The sequence below is a fragment of the Sturnira hondurensis genome, unplaced genomic scaffold (genome assembly GCF_014824575.4).
Source record: "Sturnira hondurensis isolate 20B ecotype Veracruz unplaced genomic scaffold, ASM1482457v3 Scaffold0020642, whole genome shotgun sequence".
In the NCBI taxonomy this organism is placed as follows: domain Eukaryota; kingdom Metazoa; phylum Chordata; class Mammalia; order Chiroptera; family Phyllostomidae; genus Sturnira; species Sturnira hondurensis.
Genome location: NW_028093273.1, coordinates 3,415,247 through 3,433,036, shown reverse-complemented (window position 1 = coordinate 3,433,036; position 17,790 = coordinate 3,415,247). Strand labels below are relative to the sequence as shown.

The 17,790-nt window shown below is 38.2% G+C and overlaps 1 long non-coding RNA gene and 1 pseudogene across 1 annotated transcript; one reads left to right on the top strand and one right to left on the bottom strand.

Moving 5' to 3' along the window:
• Positions 1 to 848: 848 nt before the first annotated feature.
• LOC118976077 (60S ribosomal protein L21-like) lies at positions 849 to 1,371 on the bottom strand (annotated as a pseudogene).
• Positions 1,372 to 5,977: 4,606 nt separating this feature from the next.
• Positions 5,978 to 8,503, top strand: LOC118976070 (uncharacterized). Its single transcript, XR_005064192.1, has 3 exons — positions 5,978 to 6,048; positions 8,421 to 8,426; positions 8,493 to 8,503. It is a non-coding gene; the product is annotated as an uncharacterized LOC118976070 (long non-coding RNA).
• The last annotated feature ends 9,287 nt before the right edge of the window (positions 8,504 to 17,790 follow it).

Genomic DNA, 17,790 nt, shown 5'->3' with positions numbered 1-17,790 from the left:
ATTATTTGTTTTAATTGATATAGAAGACAAAACTCTAGGGGTTTATTTGGCAAAGTTGGAACTACAACCTATGCCTTCTCATTGCCAACCTATGTGTTGTTCATCAAACTATGTTGATGTCCAGAAAAACACAGAGTTCCCTTGGTCCATTCTGAAAGCGCCCTGTCGCTTCAACCCAGTATGGATATTCAGCCCCTACACTCCAGTGTGACTGTGCCTGTTCTGCTTGTCAATTTTCTGCTCTCATAGAATGTTTAATGTTTTAAATATCACCCTTGTTTCTATCCAAATCTACTCAGGACCAACTTTCCAAGATTATTAAGAGTACAAGGAATATATACATTCTGAAGATTAATTGCATATTACAAATATTAGCCAAGTGACTATTTCTGATTTTTTTGTTTAATGAAAGATATAATTGTTGAACTATTGAATAAAGATTAGACCATTGCTACTGTTTATATTTATTACACAGGATTTTTTTTTTATTGAGCAGGCAATATAATAGCAAGATGAATAAAACTTAATCCTAAAAATAGAAGGTAGCCATTCTCACTGGATTCTATATGTGGGCCTGCAATCGTATTTTAATATTATGTTTTATTCACTTTACATTGTTATAAATATTTCCTTGTCCATACATAGCCTTCCTAATCATATTTCAATGGCTCTATACTATGTTGGTGTATATAGTTTTTATTTTAATTGTGACATCATCACTTTAATATTAAATGTAATGGTAATAATGTTTTGGGGAAACTTCATATATTTGAACACATATGATACAAAGCGCTAAAAATATTGTTCAGTGAATTATTATTTTACTGAGTTAGGTTTTTCCCCAACATTTTTATCAGTATGAAGTCTTAGTTTTTTCACACTTATCATGCCGTGAATTCACAGGGAATGGGTTCCGTCAGCTCAGGCTCCTTCCCATTGGTTCTCCCAAGGTGCGCTTCTCCGGGTGGAGCGGGCTGGCGCTTCAGCCGAACCCAGGCGCCTTTCTCTTTGGCGTCCTTCTTTTTCTGATCAGTTTCCTTCACCTGTTTCAGGAAGCGATCTCGACTCATGGGGCGTAATATGCTCAATGCACACATTAATTCTCTTGGCAAGAATGCCGCCCTTAACTTGTTTGTTTACAATGCCCACCCCATGCTGGGTGACATTATAGACTCTTCCAGTTTTGCCAGGGGAACATTTGTGGGGCATTCCTTTCAGAACCGCACCCACTCCCTTGATATCCGCAATATCTCCTTTCTGGTAGATTCACAGGTATGTAGCCAAAGGAACAGTTCTATGTTTTCTAAAAGGCCTAGAGAACATACAATGGGTACCTCTCCTCTTTCCCTTTGTGTTAGTCTTTTTGGCAAATTACTGGAAGATGGTGGCTCCGGCCGAAAAGCTGACTTAGGCTTTTGAAAACACTGTAATCCTACACTATAAACTAACATAATTCAACCTGGAAAATGTGCTAATATACCTTTAAGGTATATTATTTTTATACGTTAAAGGTACAAATTACTTTTATAATAAATACCAAATGATTTTGATTTAGTTAGCATAACATTTAAATCAACATGTTACATGCCTACTTAGGGGATATTTCTATACCTTCTTTTTAGGAGATGAGGGAAGATATCAAATTTGGTAAAATTAGAATACAGTGAATTTGGAATAGAAAGAATGAAGCCCTATTCCTGACCATTAGGTTATTACAATAAGCTATAAATAGTAACCTATCTAAAATGACCATTAGGATATTCGTGTTATCTTGGTGGTTTTGTACTTTGATGGCCACTTCTGTTTTAGCTCATACAACAGTGTGATTTAATTTGAGGTCAAACCTCATGCAAACACAATTTACTGAAGCAAATTTTCATCTCACCAAAGCATAAATTTCTGCCAAGTCTGTTAACGCCAGTGCAGACTGTCTAGGGTACAGTTAGATGCTATTGGCACTCGCACAAGCTGGGACATTTTCTATCAGCAATAGGTTGTACCTGGAAAGCCGAAGAAACAATTACATGCTGCAGAAGATTACTCAATTTGGGAAGGAAGGAAACGTAAAACCAGCCAGCCCTTTTCTACTTCAAATTGATAGTGAGGAAGCTCACTTTCCCCTCTTCCACACAATGTGAATTGCTGGGGAGAGAGAAAACACTGATTTGATTAATATAGGATGAAATTAATTGGCATCTTGTTAGAAAAGACAAACAAAATAAAGAAAATGTTAAAGGGATCTAGAGATCATGCAATATTAAGGGAGAAGGAAAAATAACATTAACATAAAATATTCAAGTGATAAATCAAGGAGAGAAAGAAAATCAGAAGGTGAATGGAAGGAAAAGAAATAAAAGGAATAACATGAAAGAAGAAGGAAAACCTTAAAAAAGAAAATATACCAGGGGCATATAGGAAAATACAAAGCTAAATAAAAAACTATGACATAGATTATTTTAAGTGTTTCCTTTCTCTAATCAATAAATGCAATGATATATCAATTTGCCTATCCCATTAGAAAAATTAAAAAAATACTAATATCCAATTTGGGCAAGTATGTAGGAAAACAGCCCCCTACACTATTGGTTGATTTATTTATTTATTTATTTATTTATAAATACGTAAACTGTCTAGAATTAATGGGAAAACCATTATTAAAATATTCATATGCTTTGACGCAATAATTTCTTTTATTAAAGAGAAACTGATATGAGTATGAAAAGATATACAAAAGATATACCTATGTACAAGGATATTCCCTGCAGTACTTTTTTATGATAATAGAAAACTGGGAGAAAAACTAAATGTGTATAAGTAGGGCATTGGTTAAATAAGGCACTGCACATCCATATAGTGAAATATATATAAGCATAAAAGGATGAAGAAAATGTTTTATTAATAAATTGTTCAATATATTGGGTGGCTATGTCTATACTATTATCAATTTTAAAAATAATGATAAAAAGGAGAAGGAAATATTTATTGAGAACTTATTTTGTACGTTGTTCTGAGCCCTTTATAAGCATTACCTCCAATTCCCACAAGAACCTTATGATGTAGGTTATATTTTTATCTGCATTTAGTGAATAAGACCCAAGGCTCACAGAGATTAAATAATTGGCCCAAGGAGGGTGGTAAGGGTCTGAGCTATGTCTCTAACCCAGATAAGCCTGGCTTCCAAGTGCAGGCTCTTAGTCTAGTCTCCCAAAATATAGTATGATCCAATTTTATTTTCAGAAAAAATAACCTAGTAAATCATGGGGAAATAAACATAGAATATTCACTAAATTATTCATATCCTTTATTTGTCAAGGAGGAAATTATGAGGTTATATTACATTTTTATTATTTCTAATGTTTGTAGCTTTTAATATTCATTGTTTTACAATATTAAGACAGATTATTTAAATTGCTTGCTTCATGAAAGTTAATTACAAAGTAGCACTCTAACATCGCTGCAAATGTCTTTAATCGGTGTTCTCAGGACTCCCTGTCAAGGATTCCCAAACGCCAGGCCGTGAACTGGACACATCCCAGCCACCTGTCCCTTGGCCCCAAGCGCTCCATCATACCCAGTGCATCTGGGACAGAGCTCTGGAATTTACGTCTTCTAGAGGCTCCCTAGGTGATTCCAACACCCAGCCAAGTCTGGGGATCATTGTCTGAGAGAATGTGGTTTATGTAGATGAAAAGAGGTAAGGGAGATAGTACACCACATGGTATGTTAACTCTTTCCCTAGTTTCATTTTAGAATTGGCTGCACAGAGGTCTCTAAATGATCAGTCTATGTAATTCAGCACACATTTTCATTATTGAAAATGTGCCACCAACTCTGTCCACCTGAAATATGACCATAATTTATATTTACAACGAAATAGCAGGAGGGAGACATTTGAGAAGTGTGATAACTGAGTAGTTAAAATGGTGTGGCACCAGCGCGGAGATAGACATCGGGACCGGCAGAGCATAATAGAAAGCTCAGCAACCCACCCGAGCACCAGTGAGGCCTTGGCTTATTGTGCAGGTGGTTGGAGAGCAACAGACAGGATGGCACGGGGCAATGTGCTATCTATATAAGAAAAATTAAGATTAACAGCAGAATGTCTGAAGCTTACTGGGCATTTGGATTTTTTTAAGGAATAGCTTTTTGTCTGCTTTCCTGTCAATTGCCTTCATCAGCTGTTCCTCGTCTTCCTCCCACACTCCTCCCCCTCCGCCCCACCTTCAAATGCTACCATTTCTGAGTTCTATGCTTGGTTGCCTTCCATTTTCTTCACACCCTCAGTGCATCCTGGGCTATTTCATCCATGCTCGTGACTTAGTCTATGAAGGACAAAGAAACTCCAAATCTATTATTTTCAGTGGAGGGTTCTATACCAAACCAGATCCATATGATCCCAAACTGTTTGATCCATGCCCTGACTGGGGATCAAACCCACAACATTTTGGTGTATGGGATGATGCTCCAACCAACTTAGCTACCCAGCCAGAATATATTTAAAAATATATTCTTATTTTTAAGACGTGAGTGAAGGGACAGAGGAGGAAGGTAATAAAAGAAGGAACTGAAGAAACTAGTAAGGTTGTTTTTAAAAGAACATGAGGACGTTTTAAACTGTTTAAAAAACTGCTTTGGGAAAAAGGCTTTATCCTCCATATAGTAGGGATGCTTTAACCTGAACTCCATGAATGAGCGCAAGGGATGCATTTTTCTAGGGTGAGTGTCCGTAACTTTCATTAATCTCATAAAGCTGTCTGTGACCCAAAATAATAATAACTTCTTCAGAGAACTAATGAGCAGATATTACACAGATACCAGTTTCAGATGTCTGTAAAGAAGAAATTCATAACAAGGAGAGATGTTTGAAAATAAAATCTTTGCAGCAAAATGTCCAGAGCTCAGATTCAGTGGAAGCAATCAAGCAGAGGCCAGATAAACACGTCCAAAGATACAGAGAAAGAAACTCACAGAATTTTGTCAAGCTGGAGCCTACCCTAGAAAAATTCCCACAGCCTTTCAGCCCTGTGATTCTGTAGTTCTGTGATGCAATCCATAACAAATTTGTCTTTCTTTCTTTCTTTTTATTATTATTACCTTTTACTTTACAAAGATTTTGATTTCTCAGAACTATCACAGCGTCTTTTTCAGTCTGTTACCTTTCCATCTACTTACCTTTAAAAATCATCTTTATTTATTTATTTTCTTAAAAGATTTTATTTATTTATCTTTAGAGGGGAAGGGAAGGAGAGAGGGAGAGAAATATCAATGTATGGTTGCCTCTCATGTGTTCCCTACTGGGAACTGGCCTGTAACCCAGGCATGTGCCCTGACTGGGAATCAAACTGTGATCCTTTGGTTCACAATCCCACGCTCAATCCGCTGAGCTACACCAGCCAGGGCAACCATCTTCTTTGGATGTCTTTACATTTCTAAATAAACCCAACAACTTACATGTAAATTCTGTTGATATCTTCAAGCATTGATAATTCCTATGTTTCATGCCCAATCTTCTTCTAACTTGTTGTGTAGCCTGATTGTGCATCTGTCATACATACATACCTATACATATGTACATACACACATACATATACATATGTACATATATACACACACACACATATATATATATACATATATATATGACAGATGCACAATCAGGCTACACAACAAGTTAGAAGAAGATTGCTTCCTAGGTTACTGGGAAGTTAGTTTACATTTTATAAAACTTTGAACATGAGGTATGGAAACGACTAGGTTCTGTATTCCTAGTCCCCTCTGATACTTGAATTACTTTATTGAGTATGGTTTTCTTTTTTTCAGATTTTAAAACATTTTATTTGCATATTAAAAATTGTGCATTCCAATAATTAAAATCATTTTAACCAAAAGATGGCACTCTGATTAAACTGCATTTTACAGCCTGCAGGACACCTTTGACCAGCTTGGTTTTTACTCTAGAGTTCGCTGTTGTCCTACCAGCTTCTTCCTTCACCAACATGCAAGTTCTTTTCCTTCCCTGTCAGCCAGAGAGGCAGACGGGAGAGGCAGGTACGTCCTTCGTTGTCAATAGCTCTGATGTGAAAGGGGGCAGCACAGTCATTTAAACTGACCCGACCTCTTTCCCACTTACAAAGTTAAACAGCTAAAAGAAGTAAGGTAAGAAAGCAATGCTTGTGGAATAAATATACAGTGCATGTTGGCGGTGTGGGCCTCATTACAATTCGACTGCTTGCTTCTCCTATTCAGTCGTTCCTTTGGAAGGCAGTGGATTTTTCTCTTGTGTTTTTGTCTTCTTCAATTCAACTTATTGAATCTCTCAATCTCGGCCATATCGGGTTTATCAGACAGGATTGGAGAGGAAGCTGAGGGAAGCACTCAAAGGAGAAGAATGTGATCTGCTTAGTGACCACTGCTGAATGAGTACGGCTGTCTTTTCTCCTCAAAGGCATGTAGTTATTTCATAATCACTGGTGACAGAAAAAAAAACTGTCAAAAATATTTACACTGATGATCTCCAAAAAATAAAATAATAATAATAATAATAATAATAATAATAATAATATCAAGAGTTTAATGTAATGACATGTAGATTTTCCTAGTAACTTTTCCTGACATATATCTCATTATTTGAACCTCCAGGTGATTGAAAGGATGAAGTACATTTAAAAAGAGATGGGTCTGCATAAATGTTAGAGTTACTTACAAAATAATAATAGTAAATGTTTACTATTTTGCTCATGTTCTGAAGTCATTGTAGTCTATTTAGAAACATAAAAGTATTTGTATCTTTTACCAAGAGCAGCACTCAAAGCTAAAAAATTAAATTAATAATCCTCTTTTGGTGATATATATTAAATTTTGTATCCTTAATTTATCAAGGAATAAATTAAGACCTTTGCTCCACTATTTCATGTAGTCAGACTTTTATTACAACTCTTTCAAAAGGATAAATCCGGTCTAACATGGAGTAACCTCCTTGCTTCTCAATGTGAGAAGTAACGGTGGAGGCAAATGTAAATAACTTTTGTTGTTTTTGCTGACACAATTCAAGTAAAATGCATCAAAAAGAACATCAAGTCTGAAGGTGTAAATTAGAGCCCAAGTCTGGTCAATATTTGCTGCCATCTTCTGGTCAAAAGAGAAACATGCAAGAAACGGATGAATTAGTTGTTTGTGCTTGTGAAAATAACGTACATGCTGGCTTCAGACCCAGCCCCTTCTGAATGGCGGAGGGGAAAAGAGAGCCAGGTGGCTGGCTGATGGGCTGCCTGCCCGCAGGGTATAACTGTTTGCCCTGGTCCATGGATTTGGTCACTTAAACCTTCATTTCAAACTCCTCCTCCCTCAACTTTGATTGTAAAGGAATGGGACCCATTTCTTATTGCGCCGCACAACATTTCTTAAAATTCCCTCCCCACCCTGGGAAAAATGGCTCTTCTTGGTCAGAGATTGCTAACTGTAGGCTAGATACCAATTATGAAATTTAGACATAGAATTTTATAAAATTGTAGGTATTGATTTTTAAATGGGTACGTTCTTATAAAAATCTGGATTTCCACCTTCTCTTGGAAAATTGGAACATCAGACCACACTGGACTCTATTTCCGTTAAATCTTTTAACACTTGGTATCATTTTCTAATCAGTAGAATTTACTCTACTATTCACAGAAGAAGTGTGAACATTAGCTCAATAAAACTTTCCTCAATGAACTCCTTTTTCTTCTTTGGACAGGTGCTATCTTGGGTCAGTTCTCCTGAGAAAGAGAGTTTGAGGTGGAGATTTGCAAGCAGGAAGTTCACAGGGAGGCTCTTGAGGGCCAAAGAAACAGGATTGGGCAGAGAGAAGCTGGGAGGTAGAGTGGTTTTGTGGCAGAGGGCTTGGCCACTTCTGCAGAAATCTCTGCAGCTGAAACCGTCTTTTAGAAGATGTCTCTCTCAAAACAAGGGAACTGAGTCTTCGTGCCCCTGCACAAAGCACTCACTGGCGGTAGGCTGCCCCTGAAGAGGAGACAAAGCTTGCAGGAGGGAGCGTTCTCCTGTCCAGGACAATGCTCAGAGAGGGACTAAGTAACGAACCATCAGCAGCTTTCAGAAGTTGAAGGAATGAGCTGTGGTTCTGAAGAGAGACAGGAAGTTGCTCAGCAGCCTCCTGTATACAGATCAGGGTGTAATTCATGTATTTTAACTTTTACATATTCTTATTATTTTCACTTCTCCGTGAGTCAGAACTAAACATATTCCTGGCCCTTCCTTGTGTGCTCTTGGACCGAAGATAGGGCAGGTTTATACCATTACTGAGATTAGTGGTTGTGAACATCCAAGCTGAGTACTAAGTTCCATGAGCTCTGATCTTTTAGGTGAAGAGAACGGTGACTGTAAAGGTGAATAAACAGAGATCATTCGAAGCACTGGATTTGGAGGGGCAGGTGTTCAGGACAAACAGACACCAGTTTAGAAACAACCAGGGACAATTTGGCAGGTCTTTTCTCAAGGCCTCCTGGTTGCCTCTCTGCACTTTTCATAAGACCTTCCTGACCCCTGACGTGTCAGTCCCTTACCTCCCGTCCACGATGGCTGGCATGGCGCCCCTCTGGCTTTCCTTGCAGTGCTCTCGGCTGCTCTGCCATCCTGCTGCCTCAATGATTCTGGTATCAAGATAAAAATCACTATTGACTTTGGTTTTGAGATCAAAGCTAACAGAAGTAATTTGTTTTGTATTAAAGGTGAGCCTGCCCACCAGGTGGGTTTTAACCACAGGTCTGTGTTAGTTCTCTGATTTAAAATGAGGGCAATTGAATATATCTATGTCTTCTGCTGATCCTGTGCAATGCTCCTTAATTGCTTGCACAGACCCGTGTAATGGCTTCTGTGATACTTAAAGTAAACCTTTGAAGTAGGTCATCTGGGAAAACAGAAATTTAAAGATCAAGGAGGAAATTATGGTTGAGTTCTAGTGAGTAAGTACCCAGTTTCTTAAATCATAATGAAAAGGAACATTTCAAAGTTATTCATACATTAAAATATGTATATATACACTGTATATACATAATTTAATCCTTTACAAAGATTGGGCTCTAGTAAGATAGAAAAATAAGCTCTATTAATAGAGTTCCTTTATACCAATCAGGTACATATATTTTCTTAGATTCACATGGTATTGAATGAAATTGAGGGAGAAAATTTTCAGATGGGTTAAGATATATCAAACGTATCATTAGTCTGCCCTGGCTGGTGTGGCTCAGTGTATTGAATGTTGGCCTGTGAACCGAATGGTCACCAGTTTGATTCCCAGGCAGGGCACATGCCTGAGTTGCAGACCAGGTCCCCAGCAAGGAGTGCTTGAGAGGCAACCACACACTGATGTTTCTCTCCCTCTCTTCCTCCCTCCCCCTCTCTAAAATAAATAAGTAAATAAAATCTTTAAAATTATCATAATTCTAACAGCATGTGTTATCTCTATTGGTCCCTTTTAGGTATTGTTATAAACATACAGGAACGTATGAGTAAATGTGCAAGGATTATTAATTTTATAATCTGTCAGTTGCATGTCTCCTTTAAGTGAAATCAGGATGAGAAACCTCATAGAATTGAATGAAGCTGCTCCCTGAGAACAGGGACTTTGATTTGTACACTCAGCACCCAGAACAGTTTCTGGCACATAGCTGTAGGTAGTAATAAATATTTGCTGAATGAATAATGGATTGATGGTGAAATCAACTACATGGGGACCAAAAACACTCTGAAATATCTCCTAGGACTTAGACCATAGGAATGGCAGTGAAAGCTTGAAGCCAGGATGGCTCATGAAAACACAAGTGTGAGGAAGTGAAAAGAGCACTAGGAAGGCTCAAGGGACAGGGACAGTATTTTTTGTTTGGGATAGAAAGTCTGGTCCTGAAGGAGAGTCCCTTGAGCATTTCTGAGAAAGAGAGACATATTCACCAAGCATGATAAAAGAAGTATTTAAACTAGAGATGCCCAAGTCCACTGAAATAAGCCATTCCTCAGGACAGAGCTTGCTTTTATTTTTTTAAGGACCTGACTTTTACATCCAAATAACTTTTTAACATGAAATTCAGGTTTCCTCCTATCTGGGCAGGATCTCTGACTGCTGGAATCCCAGCGAAGTCTTCTTCTGTTTCTTTTGGTAGGGGTCAAATGCCTTCTTGCCATTTCACCCACTCATGATACAACTTCCAGCAACAAAATGTGGGGAAATGCCCAATTCTGACCCACCATCTTGTGGAACACAATGCAGCAGAGACGGTATTTATAGCTGGTTTTCCACCACCTGAGTCACTCTGATCCACTTCTGTGAAGCCTTCCCGACTTCCCCAAGCAGTGCTGGAGCTCCTTCTAGGCTTCGGTTACATCTGGACCACACGTCCAGGATGATGTATTATAATACAATTGGTTCTGTCCCTTTCACCCCAAGATTCGGTGCTCCTTGGAGGAAGATTGTGTCCCTGTTATCTGTATATATAACTTGACACAATTGGTTATTGGTAAAATATTCATTAAAGTAGACATTAGCCTGACATACTGGCTCTCTGGAGAATTCACGGACCTCAACACTCTTGCCAGTACTAGGATGGAAGATTGGACATGTCCAATCTACCCTCAGGGAATCTGTGTTAACCAATACTTCTAGAAGTCAACAAAAATACATTTTCCATGGAAACAGCTCACTAATCCTTTCTACATCATCTTCCCTCACTCTGACGTACAACACATACTTCATTGCTTTAGGTTGAACCATATGAAATCACTGATGATCAACTATTTACCTAGGAAGTTCAACAGTATCAAATGGCTCAACCTAATAGCATCAGGGAAGACAGAAGGCAGAAACCTGTCAATCCCTCTAACATCTCAAAGACACCACCTAATCTTGTGAGTTTTGGTATCTTCTGACATAGAGAACCTTCTCCTCAGAACTGAAAAGTTTCCATATGACTCAGGTTTCCATAGCATTTTGTACCAGGAATATCAATTGGGTTTCCTCCTACATGTAAAATATCAGTAAATTATCAAGGTGACAAGGGGAAAAGATGAAAGTTACATATTCTGAAACAAAGAAAAATGCAGATTATCACTTGGTGGATTCCACTGACCTCTCTAAAGTGACCGATGAATAGTTGCAATGTCAAGCATGGAAATATCAAGTGTCTGGCTCCCTCATGAACCTCAAAGACACATCCTGCAGACGGTGGTAGGCAAGCAAAGGGCAGGACACAAGGCCTTACTGAGTGCCAGGACCTTGGCAAACAAGTCCTTGAAGAGAGAGCCTGAGCCATGCCAGATTCTGCCAGCGCTAAGGAGGCAATGATGTGCTGGGAAATGTGGATTCAGCAGCAGAGGTCTCTAAAGAGACTATTGTCATCTTAACCTATACCCTTTGGGCTGTATCCATAATACAGGGAGTTCAAAAATGAAGATGTGCGAGTTACATCTGTAAATCTATTAGACAAACTAGAAACCTCCTGTTTGCTTTTATTTTGTTTTGTAGTCTTCTGAAATATTTCAAGCGTTTGGAAAACTAAATCATGACTACAAAGACTTGATTAAAGGATCTACAATAAAGAGACGATAATCACTTTTGAAAATGCAGTACTCTATTTTTAAAAGGTAGAAGATGTGGGAAGATGGAAGCATAGCACACTCTTCTGGCTCAAAACAAATATGAATATATTCTACTTCCTGTTTCTTAATGTAGAAAACATTACTTTCTCTCTCTTAGTTAACATATTTTTTCTGATTACAAAATTAATACTGCACATTGAAACAAATTCAATCATTAATAAAAATCACACACTCAAAAATTGTTCCCTAATTCTACCAGCTAGAGACAATGATGTTACAGTCCGGTGTAAATCCTTCCAGATGATTTTTTATGCAGACGCTTACAAGCGCTGAACAAATGTCTGTGAAGTGCTTAGCACATAGCAAGTGTTCAAAAGAGAAGTCAGCTAGTATTATCAACACCTTTTTTTTTTACCAATCTTTTAGATTTAGCAATATATTCTAAATATACATCCCTTCCAAATTTATATATGTATATTTAAAGAAATTCAACTTGCATAATAATTCCCCTATCAATGAATAATGAATGCTATTTCTTACTTTTCTCTATTATAAACTTTGCAGTAAACATCTTTATTCTTACAGATGTGCATATATGCCCATTTAAAAAAACGTGTAGACTTATAAGTAAACTATTCCAGCTATTTGATCTCTGGCTTGTCGCTAAAACTTTCTTTTTAAAAATATATTTTATTGATTATACCATTACAGTTGTTGTTCTAGTCCCCCCTTCATTCCCCTCCACCATGCACACCCCTCCCCCACCATTCCCCACCTTTAGTTTATGACCACGCGTCTCAAGTTCTTTAGATTCTGTATTTCCCCTACTATTCTTGCCCTCCCCCTATCTATTTTCTACCTACTGTCTATGCTATTTTCTGTACCTTCTCCCCTCTTCTCCTCCTCCCACTCCCCTGTTGCTAACCCTCCATGTGTTCTTCATTTCTATGGTTCCACTCCTGATCTAGCTGTCCTCTTGGTTTGCTTTTGTTTTAGGTGTGGTTGTTAATAACTGTGAGTTTGCTGTTCATCTTCTTTTTTTTTATATAAGTCCCTTTAGTATTTCATATAATAAGGGCTTGGTGATGATGAACTCCTTGAACTTGACCTTATCTGAGAAGCACTTTATCTGTCCTTCCATTCTAAATGAAAGTTTTGCTGGATAAAGCAATCTTGGCTGTAGGTCTTTGGATTTCATGACTTGGAATACTTCTTTCCAGCCCCTTCTTGCCTGTAAGGTCTCTTTTGAGAAATCCGCTGACAGTCTGATGGGTACTCCTTTGTAGGTGACTGTCCCCTTATCCCTTGCTGCTTCTAGGATTCTCTCCTTCATTTTAGTCTTGGCTAATGTAATTATGATGTGCCTTGGTGTGTTCCTTCTTGGGTCCAACTTCTTTGGCACTCTCTGAGCTTCCTGGATTTCCTGGAAGTCTATTTCCTTTGCCAGACTGGGGAAGTTCTCCTTTATTATTTGTTCAAATAAGTTTTCCACTCGTGGCTGTTTCTTTTCCCCTTCTGGTACCCCTATAATTCGGATGTTGGAACATTTAAAGATATCCTGGAGGTTCCTAAGCCTCTCCTCATTTTTTTGAATTCTTGTTTCTTCCTTCTTTTCTGGTTGGATGTTTCGTTCTTCCTTCTGGTCCACTCCATTGATTTGAGTCCCAGTTTCCTTTTCATCACTATTGGTTTCCTGTGCATTTCCCTTCATTTCAATTAGTTTTAGCCTTCATATGTTCCTCTAATTTGTGACTGTAATCAACCAGTTCTGTGAGCATCCTGATCACCAGTATTTTGAACTGTGCATCTGAGAGGTTCGCTATTTCCTTTTCGCTTAGAGTTATCGGCTCTGGGGCTTTGAGTTCTTCTTGAGCCATATTTTGGACTGTTCGTGCCTGTTAAGTATGAGGAGTGGAGCCCTAGGTGTTCACGAGGGTGGGGCAACTCAGTCGCTGGATTGTGACGCTGTATGTGGGGGCGGGGTCAAAGGAAATCATGGGGTCCCCTCTGCCTCCTCCCGTTGCCTGGGCCGCCCAGTCTGGCACGAAAGTGCGACCTTGGTCAGCCTGCCCCAAACCCTCACTGGGTTCGCCACTGGGGCCTGCAGGGTCCGTCTCACTGCTCACACCTCTGCTGGTTTATCTGTGCGAGAATGTGTGACCGTGGTCAGCCTGCCCCGCACGCTCACTGGGTCCGCGATGCTACCCCGGGTGCCTGCGTGCCTGGGTCAGGGGGTGGGGGGGTTCCTTCCTGCCCCACCCCACTTCACTGCTGGCTCCGCCCCTCTTACTGGTCCCCGTTGAACAGTTTGCTGTTGTTGGACTTCCGTATAGTTCAGTCTTATGTTCTTTGGCTGTGTCTTTGTTTACTAAACCTTTGTTGTATTCAAACTTGGTTGTGGGAGAAGGCACAGTATTTCCACCTATGCCTCCATCTTGGCGGAAGTCCCCCGAGAATATCTTGTATTTTGACATCATGACTGACTTGAAAACCATTTCTTCATTTTATCATTTGCCTTTAAGTTCCCTTGGGATACTTAGCTTTAGTGTCATGCTTAGAAAATCCTCCAACACACCAAGATTATGTTATTCACCTACATGTTTGTTTGCTTATTTATGTATGTAGATATATAGTCAATTTTCTCAATTATGATATAGATCTTCTGAATCTTTATTCCTGAGAGAAGTGTGTTGAAGGTTTCTACTCATGGAAATGGCAATTTCTCCTCTATTTCAAACAGCTTATGTATTATGATCCTACATAGTTTACAGGTATGTATTTGCTGAAACTTCTTTGTAGATTGTACTTTTTCATCAATTTAAATATTTGCTTTTGTGTTTCTCACCTGAATGCTCTTTTAATTTACATTAATATTAGCATCTTGAATTTCTCCACCTGAATTTTCTTATTTTAATTTTGGCTGTTCTTGCCCTGGCTGGTGTAGCTCAGTGGATTGAACGCGGGCCTGCGAACCACACGATCATGGTTCGATTCCCAGTCAGGGCACATGCCTGGGTTGCCAGCCAGTTCCCAGCAGGGGACTCACGAGAGGCAACCATACATTGACATTTCTCTCCTCCTCTCCTTTCCTTCCTCTCTGAAGATAAATAAATTTTTTAAAATCTTAAAAAAAAACTTTGGCTATTCTTTAGTAACAATCTTTTTATGTCTTTTCTCTTTTAAAGGTGTATCTTACAATACTATATAACTATTTTGTTCTTTGACTCAATATGAGTCTAATAAGGAGGAATTAATTCACTTATACTTACTATAATGACTAGTATGTTATTTTTAGTCTTGTTATTTTATATCTTGGCTTAGTATGTTTTATTGTTTTGTTCTTTAAAAGCCCTATTTCCTTTTATATATTGATCATTTGATTTTTTTCACCTTTTATTTTTATGGTGTCATTAAAAGACATATATTCTTTTCTCTTATCTATTCTACTAGTGGATAATTTGAGATTTTTTGAAATGTATTTGACCCACTATTTCTCCATATTCCAAAGCCATTTCTCCTCCCACAGAAACTGAAAAATACCTTTTATACTTAATGCAGTGTTTCTGGCATCAAGAAAGATAGAATAAAATTCACTATTTTCCTTAGAAACAATATTGTAAATTTTACTGTGACGATAATTGTAACAGCCATTGTTTTCATTAAGTTTTCTAGGTGTTAAGCACTCTGCTAAGTGCTCTGTACATTAAGTCACTTGGTCCTCAGCAAAACTCGGTGGGGTGGGTGCTATTATCATCCTCATTTTACAGTTAAGGAGACAGAGACACAAAGAATTATAATCCAAACTGTACACATCCAGGTACCCTCTGCAACTAACTTGTGTATCTACTACTATTTAATAATTTCTCTTCTGTCACCAATGTTTTACTAATTTTTTGCATCCTTGGTAATTTTTAATTGGATGCTAGACATTGTGATGTCATGTTGTTGCATTTTAGTGGGGGTTTTTTGTACTCTTTTAAGGAGTACTAGACAGAGAACCTAGAAATAGACCCCCACAAATATGTGCAAATGCTATTGACGATAGTGCAAAATCAATCCCGTGAAGGAAAGACAGACTTTTCAACAAAGGGTGTTGGAGCAATTGGACAGCCACTCTGGAAAAGTCTGACAGTCTCTTCAAAAACTAAACACCAGATGCCTAAAGCACTGAGCAATGGCACATGTGGGCATTTGGACTAGAGAAATAAAATCTATGTTCACAGAAAAATCTGTTTATAGCAACTTTATTTATAATGACCAAAAATGGGAAGCAACTGATATATTCTTCAACGTATGACTGGTTAAACAATCTGTGGTGTACCCACTGTATTGGAATACTACTTAGAAGTAAAGACACAAAATCCTGATACATGCAGCAATATTGATGAGAATAGGCAGAGTGAGAAAACAAGCTAACCTCCAAGGGATTATATTGTATGTAATAATACATACTGTATTATTCCATTTATATAACATTCTTAAAATGACAAAATTAGAAACTGGAAGATGAATGGACATTTGCTAGTGTTTAAGAAAATTGTGTGGGAGGGAAAGTAGGTGTGGCTAGAAAAGGGCAACATGAATGATCCTCGTGGTGATGGAAATGCTCTGGATCCTGACAGTATCCATGTCAATTTCCTGGCTGTGATATCGTACTATAGTTTTGCAAGATGTTACCACTTGGGAAATTCTTCGTATTATTTCAAGATTTTCTGTATTATTTCTTCTAACTGCATGAAACATCGAAGTAATGAAACATCATTGATGGTAGTTATTCTACCAACAATTATTAGCTTTGAGAAGTGGTTCTCAGCAAAGGGGGATTTTGCTCCTCATGGGACATTTAGAAATGTTTCAAGACATTGGATAGAAACTAGGGATGCTGCTAAACATCCTACAGTGCACTGGAAATCCTCGATCACAAATGATCCAGCCCAAAATGTTAATATTAATGTTAGATAAAATGTTGGCTTAGAGCTAATAATTTTGTAATAAACGGCAATACATTTTCTTTAACTTGGATTGGGGAAAGAGTTTTTAAAATTAGATATTTAATTATTAGATTGTTTAAAAAACAGCTTGTGTACTGTAGTTAGTAAGACCTCTTAAAAAATACATTTCAGGCTAAAAATAGTATACCCAGGCTCTTTGGCACAGAACTTGGGTGTCTTGCTTACATAATCGTCTTCCTTTTAAAAGCTCAAAATGATTCCTTTATCAGAAGGTGCCCACCTTCTGAGCCCACCTCTATGTGAAGGTGGGATGGCTTTATTAATCTTTGTTGTCAGGTAACTCGATGATCATAAAAGGAAGGCAGTCATGACACCACTTCATTTGAGCTTGTTATTATAGAATTTTACTGTGCATTTAAAATTGTTAAAATTAAAATATTTGTTAAGATACATAACCTTGAGCTCAGATATATAATCTTGAATGCACTAGTCCTTAATAGTTATCAAAAGCTTGTTTGAGAGAAATAATAATTTTGAGAATTGCCTGTAGGATAAGTAACCTACCTATTTCTTTCCATGTCATTGAATCTATCCCTAAATAAACTAAAAATAGACCATAATAAAAGTTATTACTTAAGCTGTAGTATATGGCCTACCCATCCCCAACACATTCATTTATTCAACAAATATTTGCTTGGCAGGCACATTGCTAAATGCTAGGGTTGTGGCAACGAACAAAACATGAGTTTCCTGCATTCAGGGAGTTTGCATTTTAGGGGAGGGCATACAAATTATTTATTGCTGTATAACAAACTAACCCTAAATGGTGTCTTTTTTTTTAAATTTTATTTATTTATCTTTAGAGGGGAAGGAGAGAGGGAGAGAAACATCAATGTATGGCTGCCTTTCCTGCGTCCCCTGCTGGGAGTTGGCCTGTAGGGAACCAGCCTGCAACCCAGGCATGTGCCCTGACTGGGAATCGAACCACGATCATGTGGTTCGCAGGCCTGTGCTCAATCCACTGAGCTATACCAGCCAGGGCCCTAAATGGTGTCTTTAAAAACAAGTTTATTATTAGAGTTTTCCAAATATAAGACTGAGAGGTAGCTTAACTAGGCCAGTTGGGGTTATTGGGGCAAATCTGAGGACCAGGCACTGCTCTGTGTATTGCCTCCCCTGTAGTAGCCTGGACCACATGTGTTCGTTCTCATTGCACTGGCTATGAGGGAGAGAACGAGCCCTGGTGTGCAAACAC